Source organism: Myripristis murdjan, chromosome 19 (assembly GCF_902150065.1).
Source record: "Myripristis murdjan chromosome 19, fMyrMur1.1, whole genome shotgun sequence".
In the NCBI taxonomy this organism is placed as follows: Eukaryota; Metazoa; Chordata; class Actinopteri; order Holocentriformes; family Holocentridae; genus Myripristis; species Myripristis murdjan.
Genome location: NC_043998.1, coordinates 28,410,932 through 28,420,931, shown reverse-complemented (window position 1 = coordinate 28,420,931; position 10,000 = coordinate 28,410,932). Strand labels below are relative to the sequence as shown.

At 46.0% G+C, this 10,000-nt stretch overlaps 1 pseudogene; it reads right to left on the bottom strand.

The window, feature by feature from the left end:
* Positions 1–583: 583 nt before the first annotated feature.
* The window catches only part of LOC115377556 (transcription factor COE3-like), a 28,714-nt pseudogene continuing 19,297 nt past the window's right edge, over positions 584–10,000 (bottom strand).

Genomic DNA, 10,000 nt, shown 5'->3' with positions numbered 1-10,000 from the left:
TTTGGGAGGAAGACTGAGGTGTCTCTTAACGAGGGGGCGGGGCCAATTAAACAGTGAAAGGCTCAGAGTCACAGCCACGCTCTGATTAAACATCACGTTAAACTGAATGAAGGTGAACAATACCGGCCTCTGATTGGCTGACTCTCGCTCCAGTTTAAGAACTAAACCGCTCTGATTGGACGGATTTCTGATTTCAGTCTGGCTTCAATTAACAAGCCAAACACAACATGAACTTTTCAAAATGTAAAAACTTTAACCGTTTAAACCAAATCCAGTTGAGTTTTGAACTTTGCCCAGATGTGGATCTAAAGAGGGGAGGAGCCTGACCACGTTTACAGGAAGTGATGTCACAGCCGGCACGCAGCACCCACACAAACACCTGCAGTCCCTCCTGTCCGCTCCAGAGGCTGGAGGCTCCGCCCACTCACGTCAAACAGTTTGTCTTTTTCTTTGATGGACGGCCCCGTTCCACCGTCCTGATTGGTCAGCCGGAGCCTGTCCCTCCTCCTGAGGCCCCGCCCTTCTTCCCTTTTTGTGAGGTGATTGGTGCTCAGAGACGAGGAACGAGGAAGAAGCTGATCCTTTACATTGGAGGGACAACGAGACCAGACATGGCTGCAGAGAGAGAGACAGACAGAGAGAGAGACAGAGAGACAGACAGAGAGAGAGAGACAGACAGAGACAGAGACAGTGTATATTAGTCATTATATTATATATTATATATTGATCATATTATTCATTGACTTTATTTTGCTGAGTGCTGACATGTTTTGCGTCTGCAGGGACACATGAGTGGTCGCACAGTAGCAGTCATACTGTAGCTAGCAGCAGCAGCAGCAGTAGTGATGGTAGTAATACTTGTAGTAGTAGTAACAGTACTGCAAAAGCAGTAATAGCAGCAGTTGTAGTAGTAGTACTGCAGTACTGCATTGTGGTGAAGAGGAAGGATGGAAGGACAAGGAAAGGAAAATGTCGGCCATGACAGTGAGGAAACAGCAGGAACAAGGACAAGAAGAGACACAGTGTGTGTGTGTGTGTGTGTGTGTGTGTGTGTGTGTGTGTGTGTGTGTGTGTGTGTAAGGGGGGGTAGAGTGATGTGTTTTTCTAAAAGGACACTTCCAGAAAAAAGACTTTCTAAAGACAAACACTGACAGAGAGAGGGAGGGATATGTGTGAGGTTTCTAAAAGGAGAAGAGTGTGAGTGCTGCCTGTGTGTGTGTGTGTGTGTGTGTGTGTGTGTGTGTGTGTGTGTGTGTGTGTGTGTGTGTGTGTGTGTGTGTTGGAGGCTGACCGGACTGGTCCTCCCTGGAGAAATGCTGCACTGACAGCTGGGAAACATGCTCTCTAAGAGGCACAACACACACACACACACACACACACACACACACACACACACACACAGAAACAGACACACACACACACACACAGGCTCTGCAGCAGCAGCTCTGTTAGCCCGGTGCTGCTGCTGTGGACGGTCGAGCCTCTTGGTCCTGCGGGTTCCTGAGGTGTGAATGTGAGGGTGGAACCACGTGTTCCTGTGTGTGTCTGTAGAACCCGTCACAGACGTTCTCAGTAAAAGTGAACAGTGTGACAGTGGAAGGTAGACTCGGTTCCACATGTAGCTTACTGAGCTTGGCTCCATCTCATCCCACCTGGTAACAGATCAAAGAAGAGTTCTCAAATCACTTGGAGAACTCTGCTCCAGAGGGTCCCGTCCTGTTGGGTTCAGGATTGCTTCTAGAATTCTACTCCAGAGGTTTCCATCAGGTTCTGGTTCCCTTTAAGAACTCTTGCTCTGGTTCTTTGTCCAGTTCTCTCTCATGACTCTACTTCAGAGGGCCCCATTGGGTTCTAGTTCTGTTTGAGAACTCTGTCCTGGAGGGTCCTGTCTTGTTGGGTTCAGGCTCAGTTTGAAAGCTCTACTCCAGAGTTTCCCACTGGGTTCCTGGTTCAGAACTCTACCTTAGAGGGTCCCATGAAGTTCCGGTTCCCTTTGAGAACTCTCCTCTGGAGGATCCTGTCCCATCGGATTCCGGTTCCCTTTGAGAACTGTACTACAGAGGGTCCTGTCCTGTTGGGTTGCATTAGCCTTTGAGAATTCTTCTCCAGATGATCCCATCAGGTTCTCATTTCCTTTAAGAACTCTTCTCTGGAGGATCCCGTCAGGTTCCAACTCCATTCAAGAACTACACCCAAGAGAGTCCTGTCGGATCAGGACTTACTACTAGAACTCTACTCCAGAGGGTCCCATCGGGTTCCTGTTCCCTATGAGAGCTCTTCTCTGAAGGGTCCAACTGGGGTTCCGGTTTCCTTTGAAAACTCTACTGTGGAGGGTCCCAGTGGGTTCCAGTTCCGTTCAAGAACTCTGGATGTGGTCTGGACATTCAGATCACAATCCACCCTCAGTGTGTCTTGGGTGCATTTCCAAGTTCTGGTTCTGTCTGATGTTCTGCCTGATGTTCTGTCTGATGTTCTGCCTGACGTTCTGCCTGATGTTCTGTCTGATGTTCTGCCTGATGTTCTATCTGATGTTCTGCCTGACATTCTGCCTGATGTTATGTCTGATGTTCTGCCTGATGTTCTGTCTGATGTTCTGTCTGATGTTCTGTCTGATGTTCTGCCTCATGTTCTGCCTCATGTTCTGTCTGATGTTCTGCCTGATGTTCTGCCTGATGTTCTGCCTGATTTTCTGTCTGATGTTCTGCCTGATGTTCTGCCTGATGTTCTGCCTCATGTTCTGTCTGATGTTCTGCCTGACGTTCTGTCTGATGTTCTGCCTCATGTTCTGCCTGATGTTCTGTCTGATGTTCTTCCTCATGTTCTGCCTCATGTTCTGTCTGATGTTCTGCCTGACGTTCTGTCTGATTTTCTGTCTGATGTTCTGCCTGATGTTCTGCCTGATTTTCTGTCTGATGTTCTGCCTCATGTTCTGTCTGATGTTCTGCCTGACGTTCTGTCTGATGTTCTGTCTGATGTTCTGTCTGATGTTCTTCCTCATGTTCTGCCTCATGTTCTGTCTGATGTTCTGCCTCATGTTCTGTCTGATGTTCTGTCTGATGTTCTGCCTCATGTTCTGTCTGATGTTCTGCCTGATGTTCTGTCTGATGTTCTGTCTGATGAGCTGTGATGAAGTCGACCACACACAAAGTTGTTTTTGCTGTAATTCCCTGTACAGCCAGGAGAGGGCGCACTGTAGCACAAATTACACACAGGGTATTAACACAGTTGCCGTGACAACTCACTACCGTCGACCACAGCCTGTGGCTCTTGTTTCAGTGCCGTTCTTGCTTTTTTTTGTCTGATGAAATCTAAACGAGCACGGCCGTTCCTTCGGCCTGTCCGCCCAGCCCCGACGGAACCAACATCGCAGAACCACCACCGCAAGACCAACACCGCAGAACCAACACCGCAGAACCAACACCACAGAACCAACACCACAGAACCAGCACCGCAGAACCAACACCACAGAACCAGCACCGCAGAACCAACACCGCAGAACCAGCACCATAGAACCAACACCACAGAACCAACACCACAGAACCAACACCGCAGAACCAGCACCATAGAACCAAATATGAAAGGAACTACAGCAAACGCTTGGAGAAAGAGGAGCTAAAATCTATTTTATACAAAACTGAATTAACGAGCCGTGTTAAATGTTCAATGTTTAACGTGTCAGTTTCTGGGGAGAAGCCTTTTTTTTTAATCCCGGGAAAGTAAAATTTACAGTAACGTTAATCTGAGGAAACAGGATGTACACTCCCTCATCAGGATGAACCAGCAGGACAACAACGTTCCAACCTTACTGAGACTCCACCTGCCGTGTGTCGGCCAATCAGAATACAGGAAACACGGTGCAACACTCAACTCGAGCAATAATCCCACCAGCAAATTACACAGGTCTGACTCATTTCACAGCCATGGATTATAATCTCAGTTTATAATCCTGTCTGCAGCAGAAATATGGACAGGAACAGTCCAGTTACTGATCAATATCTGGATCAAATGGACTGATCAGTTTAGAGCATTGAGCCCCACTGACCCACACAGATTCTGCTCTGTTTAGCTCAGTGCTGCCCCCGCTGGACACAACACTGACCTGCAGGCTGTTTAGCTCAGTGCTGCCCCCGCTGGACACAACACTGACCTGCAGGCTGTTTAGCTCAGTGCTGCCCCCGCTGGACACAACACTGACCTGCAGGCTGTTTAGCTCAGTGCTGCCCCCTCTGGACACACAGCAGATGTTTGTACCACACAGCAGGCGGAGCTACTGCTCTAAGCCCTGCCCACTCCCCAGCACACCTCAGAAACAGGAAGACAAGTGACACTGTGCTGCGTCAACAGGGGGCGCTGTTTCCATTAAACACAGAGCTGAGTTTTCATTTAAAGAAACTGAACTGAACTCAGCAGCTTGTTAAAGCTGAGCTGCAGTGATGTAGCTGCACATGCACACACACACACACGCACACACACACACACACACACACACACACACACACACACACACTTGTCGGGGTGGTGATGACATGTCATTCTTCATTAATTGGCCAGTAACCACAAAATGCATGTAGCAGCATGCACTTTAATTTACCAGCTCATTACTTACACACACACACCCTGTTGTGAGTGTGCAAGTGAGTATGTGTGTGTGTGTGTGTGTGTGTGTGTGTGAGTGAAATTCAGACCAAAGAGCCTGAGTTTTTAATTTAGTCAAAATCACAAATCTGTAAAATGACACTCCACTCATTTATTCATTAGATAGATAGATAGATAGATAGATAGATAGACAGATAGATAGATAGATAGATAGATAGATAGATAGATAGATAGATAGATAGATAGATAGATAGATAGATAGATAGATAAACAGACAGATGGATGGATTCTCAGTTGGACACAGCAGAATGAGAAACTATATCCAGAATTATTAATAAATTCAAACTGCATTTATACATCTAGTGTGATACTGTGGCCTGCAAATGGAAGAGAAAACACACACACACACACACACACACACACACACACACACACACACACACACACACACACACACCCTCACAGCAGCGCTGGCCTTTCGCCTGCCTGTTTCAGCGAAGGCGGAGAGCAGCATGAATATTTAACACTCGACAAACCTCTCTGTCAGAAACACTGACATCACACTGACTGCTCTGTGTGTGTGTGTGTGTGTGTGTGTGTGTGTGTGTGTGTGTGTTTAGAGAATGTATCCGTGGGTTGTAGTGAATAAAACATGTATTGCCCTGTCACTCTCAATGCAATACTAACAGTACTCAGGTTACCCTCTCTGTGTTACTGACTGTGTGTGTTTGTGTGTGTGTGTGTGTGTGTGTGTGTGTGTGTGTGTGTGTGTGTGTGTGTGTGTGGCAGCTGTTTACCACAGAGCAGATCAAACAACAGATGATTAGATATCGAACACTGTGATTAATTAATTATAACACAATACTAATTACTGTTAATTTGTGGCTGATTGATCTGCGCTCTGATAGATTTATCATCAATACGTCAATAAGAGATGAAACAAAGAGCCGACAGACTTTATTCTGCCTCTGTTGACTCTGTTAACTACAAAATAAAAGCCCCTCAGCTCTGTCGAACAAGCCTGAGGCTGTGTTGGGTTTCCATGGACTGGAGCTCCATCAGACCAAAGACACGACGTGATTGGACGGGAGTCGGCTTCCCAGTCACAGAAACCATTTGGGCCGTGTTCGGACTGGCAGGCTGATTTCATCAGATAAAACCAGCTGGTTTGAAATCTGACTGGAACCACCAGTCACATTTCTACAGCTGGGCCTCAGTCCCGACGCTCTGGGCGCTCCAATCAGATTTCAAACTGTGTTTCACGTCACGTCACAACGCGACACACGACCACGACACACGACCACGTCAGATCCCGAGCGACGGACAGGCGAGCACCTGCAGTGTGGACGGACGGGACGGGGCGGACGGGACGGGACGGGACGGGACGGGACGGGGCGGGACGGGGTGGACGGTGTGGATGGGGCGGGATGGTGTGCACGGGGCGGGACGGGGCGGACGGGGCAGATGGCCGGGACGGGGAGCTGCGCCTGCAGGCTGAACACGGCCGCAGACACAGCATGGAAAATGTCAAAAAAATGTCACACCCATTCTGTATGACATTTTACAGTTTTTCAATTTTGAAGATAATCACACCAAAATGGTTTCAATTTGTAAACTAGTCAATTTTATGCATATTTTATGTATGGTGAAATTCAGAACGGGTACTTTACTGTAATATTGAGGTATTTCAATATTCACACGTGGTGAAATAGCCCCATGTTTGGGATAAAAAATATTTAAAAAAAAGAAGAAGAACTTGCATGAAGAAAAAATGTTTTATATCCCAAGAAAGAGCAAGCTTTGAACTTTAAATTAAAACAAAAATCAGATTTTTTTAAGACATTCCCACATGCAGTTATGGGCCAATGAAAATGTGACATGAAAACTTTTTTGGATTTAGAGGAGCTGCCATCCAGAAAGCGATGCATATATCTGACTAAGCATTAAAGCTTTGAACAGTCCATGTCTGTATCTCAAAGCTCTGAAAAAATCAAGAAGCTGGGGCAAAAACAAAGTTGTTTTCTGAAGGCCCAAACATGGTCGACCACAAAACCTGCATAATTTTTTTTCCGTCTTTGAGGGGCTGGCATGCCTACCAGTTATGATGTATGACAGATGTTTTTGTATATTCTGAGAGAGCAGGTGGAGGTGTATTATCGTACCAAATTTCAGTTTCCTATGTGGTGTAGTTCCTGAGATATTAACACCTGAAAATGGAGGAAAAATAAGGACGCACCAAAATCGACACACACCCCCTCACTAAATTGGCTGCATCTCAAAAAGGATCCATCCGAACAAACTAAAATTTTACAGTGCGCCTGTTGGATACATAAGGAACAACTGGGGAATTTGTCAGACTTTTTTGAGACCCAAGTGCGTGGGCCATTTGGTGAAATGACATGGAATGACCCCATAGGTCATTGCATTAGCATATACAGAGGAGGACAGACAGGAGGGGGCGCTGTCTCACCTTGCAGGCCATTGGCGTTGTTGGCGGAGCAGTTGGGTGGCGGCGGCGGTGAGGCGGGCGGCCGCACCACCGGGGCGAAGGCGCTCTTCTGCTTGACGGCGGCGGAGAAGGAGAAAACTCCGTGGGAGGAGTTACAGTTAGACACAGCCATGGTCGGACTGGAGGGCACAACTGCAACACACACACACACACACACACACACACACATACACACACACACAAACTTCTCAGAAACCAACCAGTTCAGAAGCTGATCTTTACCACCAGAGGAACAACTTAGAAACCACTTTAAAATAAAATACTGACAGCTGTAGTACTGGTACTACAAATACAACTACTGCTGGTAGCCCCATTGCCAGTAGGCTTTGTATTAATGATAACAGTTAATCTTATAATACTGATAGTTTCAGTAAGTGTAATAGTAGTAGCAGTAGTAGCAGTAGTAGTAGAATATTAGTAATAGTGGTAGTAGCAGTTGTTGGAGTTTTATAGTAGTAGTGGTAGTGGTGGTACTTAAGTAGTTGTGTTAATTGTAGTAGTAGAAGTAGCATTAGTAACAGTATCAGTATTAGCAGTAGTAGTAGTACTATAGTACCAGCAGCATTAGCAGTAGTAGTACTACAGTAGTAGCAACAGTAGTACTATAGTAGCAGCATCATTAGCATTATTAGTACTCTTGTAGTAAAGGTAGCTGTAGCAGCAGTGGTACTATAGTAGTTTTAGTAGTAGTATCATTAGTAGTATTATTGGTAGTTTCAGCGTCAGTATTTACCTTGATACTTACTGCCGTAGGGCGAGTTGGCGGACGAGCCGTTCAGGAAGCCGGGCGAGGTCGGCACGCCCAGGTTTGGCATGCCGGTGTTGCCGTAGCCGTTCATGCTGTTGCTAACGGTGTTGCCGTAGTTACTCTGCTGGGGGGTGGAGCTTGGCACGTATCCCCGTGGCGATACGCTGCTGGTGTTACGACTGTAACCAACTGAATGACACATGAGTCAGTAATACACAAATTCTGCAGTAATACTATGGTATGGTACTGTAAACTGTGTTACCCTGCTACCTCACTAACAGTATTACTACTACAAACACTACTACTATCATTACTGCTGCTACTGCTAACATGAATATTAGTATAGATTCTACAGCTAATACTACTATCAGTATGGTTACTACTATGACTACTACTATTAGTTAGAAAAAATCCCAATATTGTTTCAAATATTGACAACATTACTGCTATTACTGTGACATCACTACTACAGCAACCTATTACTACTAAAATACCTACTGCTACTCCTCCTCATACTACTTGGACTGGTACTACTCTTTGTGCTCGTACCTTGCGTTGTCTCGGAGACGTTCACAGCTAGCTGGCCGCTAAAGGAGTTAACTCCCATCATGCCGTGGGAGGCGGTGTTGCCTAGCGACGGGATCTGGTTGTGATTCCTGGGAACGCTGTAGAGAGCCTCAGCGATGTCTGCTGCTCGCTTCAGGATGATCTCCTGCAGACAGACAGGCAGACAGACAGACAGGAAGACAGGAGGAGAGACAGACAGACAGGCAGCAGTTAGTTTGGGTGGAGTGATCTGATTGGACAGCTGTTCCATGCGTGTCGCAGCTCTGACGTCGTATCCCTCCGCTGCACTGTTTATTCCATCAGCAGCCGGGATCTATTTCTAACAAACTTCACACGGCTGCTCCGTGCTGTTGGTGTGGCCGGTGCCGCTGTTAGATCTCAGTGGAACAGCACCACCTTCCGTTTGATGCTGTGACATTAAACTGAAATATTTTCAGATATATAGAATACATACATAGATCCGACTGAGCAGACGTTCAAATGAGCATGACAGCACGGCTAGCTGTGCTCACATGAAAAATACCTCATCACTAAACATATTACTCCGCCTATATCTTATTGCCCGAATCTGTGTGGTTTCCATGGCAACATGAAATATTTCACTGAAACCCGCATCAAAAGCTGCTGTCAGCTTTGTTCACCTGCATAATGGACCGTTTGGTTGTCAGTTTTGATTTCTTTGGTGACGTAAGTTTGGATAAACGGCTGAACGAGGAAGACAAGACAGAAGAGAAAAAGGAGAAATGCATGAGAGTGACGAGTGAAGAGCTGGATCAGCTGGAGAGGTCAGGAAATGAAGCCGGTACGGCCCGGTCAACGTCTTGGGCCGTCAAATGTCTACAAGACTACCTGACAAACACCGGGCAAACAGCTGATTTCTCACCTGTAAGGAAAGAAGAGCTGAACAAGATCCTCTGTGAATTTTATGGAGCTTTAATTTCTATAATTAAGAGAATGAAATGCCTCAGAGGATTCAGCACCACGGACAGTACCCGCTGAGGCGGATTCAGCACCACGGACAGTACCTGCTGAGGCAGATTCAGCACCACGGACAGTACCTGCTGAGGCAGATTCAGCACCACGGACAGTACCTGTAGGATTTTCCACGGAGATGTGCTGCTGTGACTTTGTTCTTGTTATTAATGTGTAAATGTTATCAGTTATTAATTAGCCTATTAATCGTTATTAATTTGTTTATTCTTTATGAGTTTCCTAAGCCATTGATTTAATTAATTTGTCAATTTGTTTGCATCTGTACATTGAAATGAACATTTAATAAATCAACACATCAGTGAAAACTGTGGTCTTTATTTCAGAGGTAAATTGCTAACAGCCTGAAAAGGTGATTCTATAACTCTGTTCAGCCTTAATGTGACTGCTTACTGTCCTTACTTTTGCTGCTTAGCCACATTAATCAGAGCTGATGTTAAGCGTCTCATTCCTGGCCACATCATTGTTGTGACAATAATAACGGTCAAGCATAGCCTCTCGTGTAATAATGCTTAAAACCGAACCACGGAGGTGTCGTATTCGTTGCCTAGCAACAAACTCATTCTAACTGGAAAATGAACGAACGAATG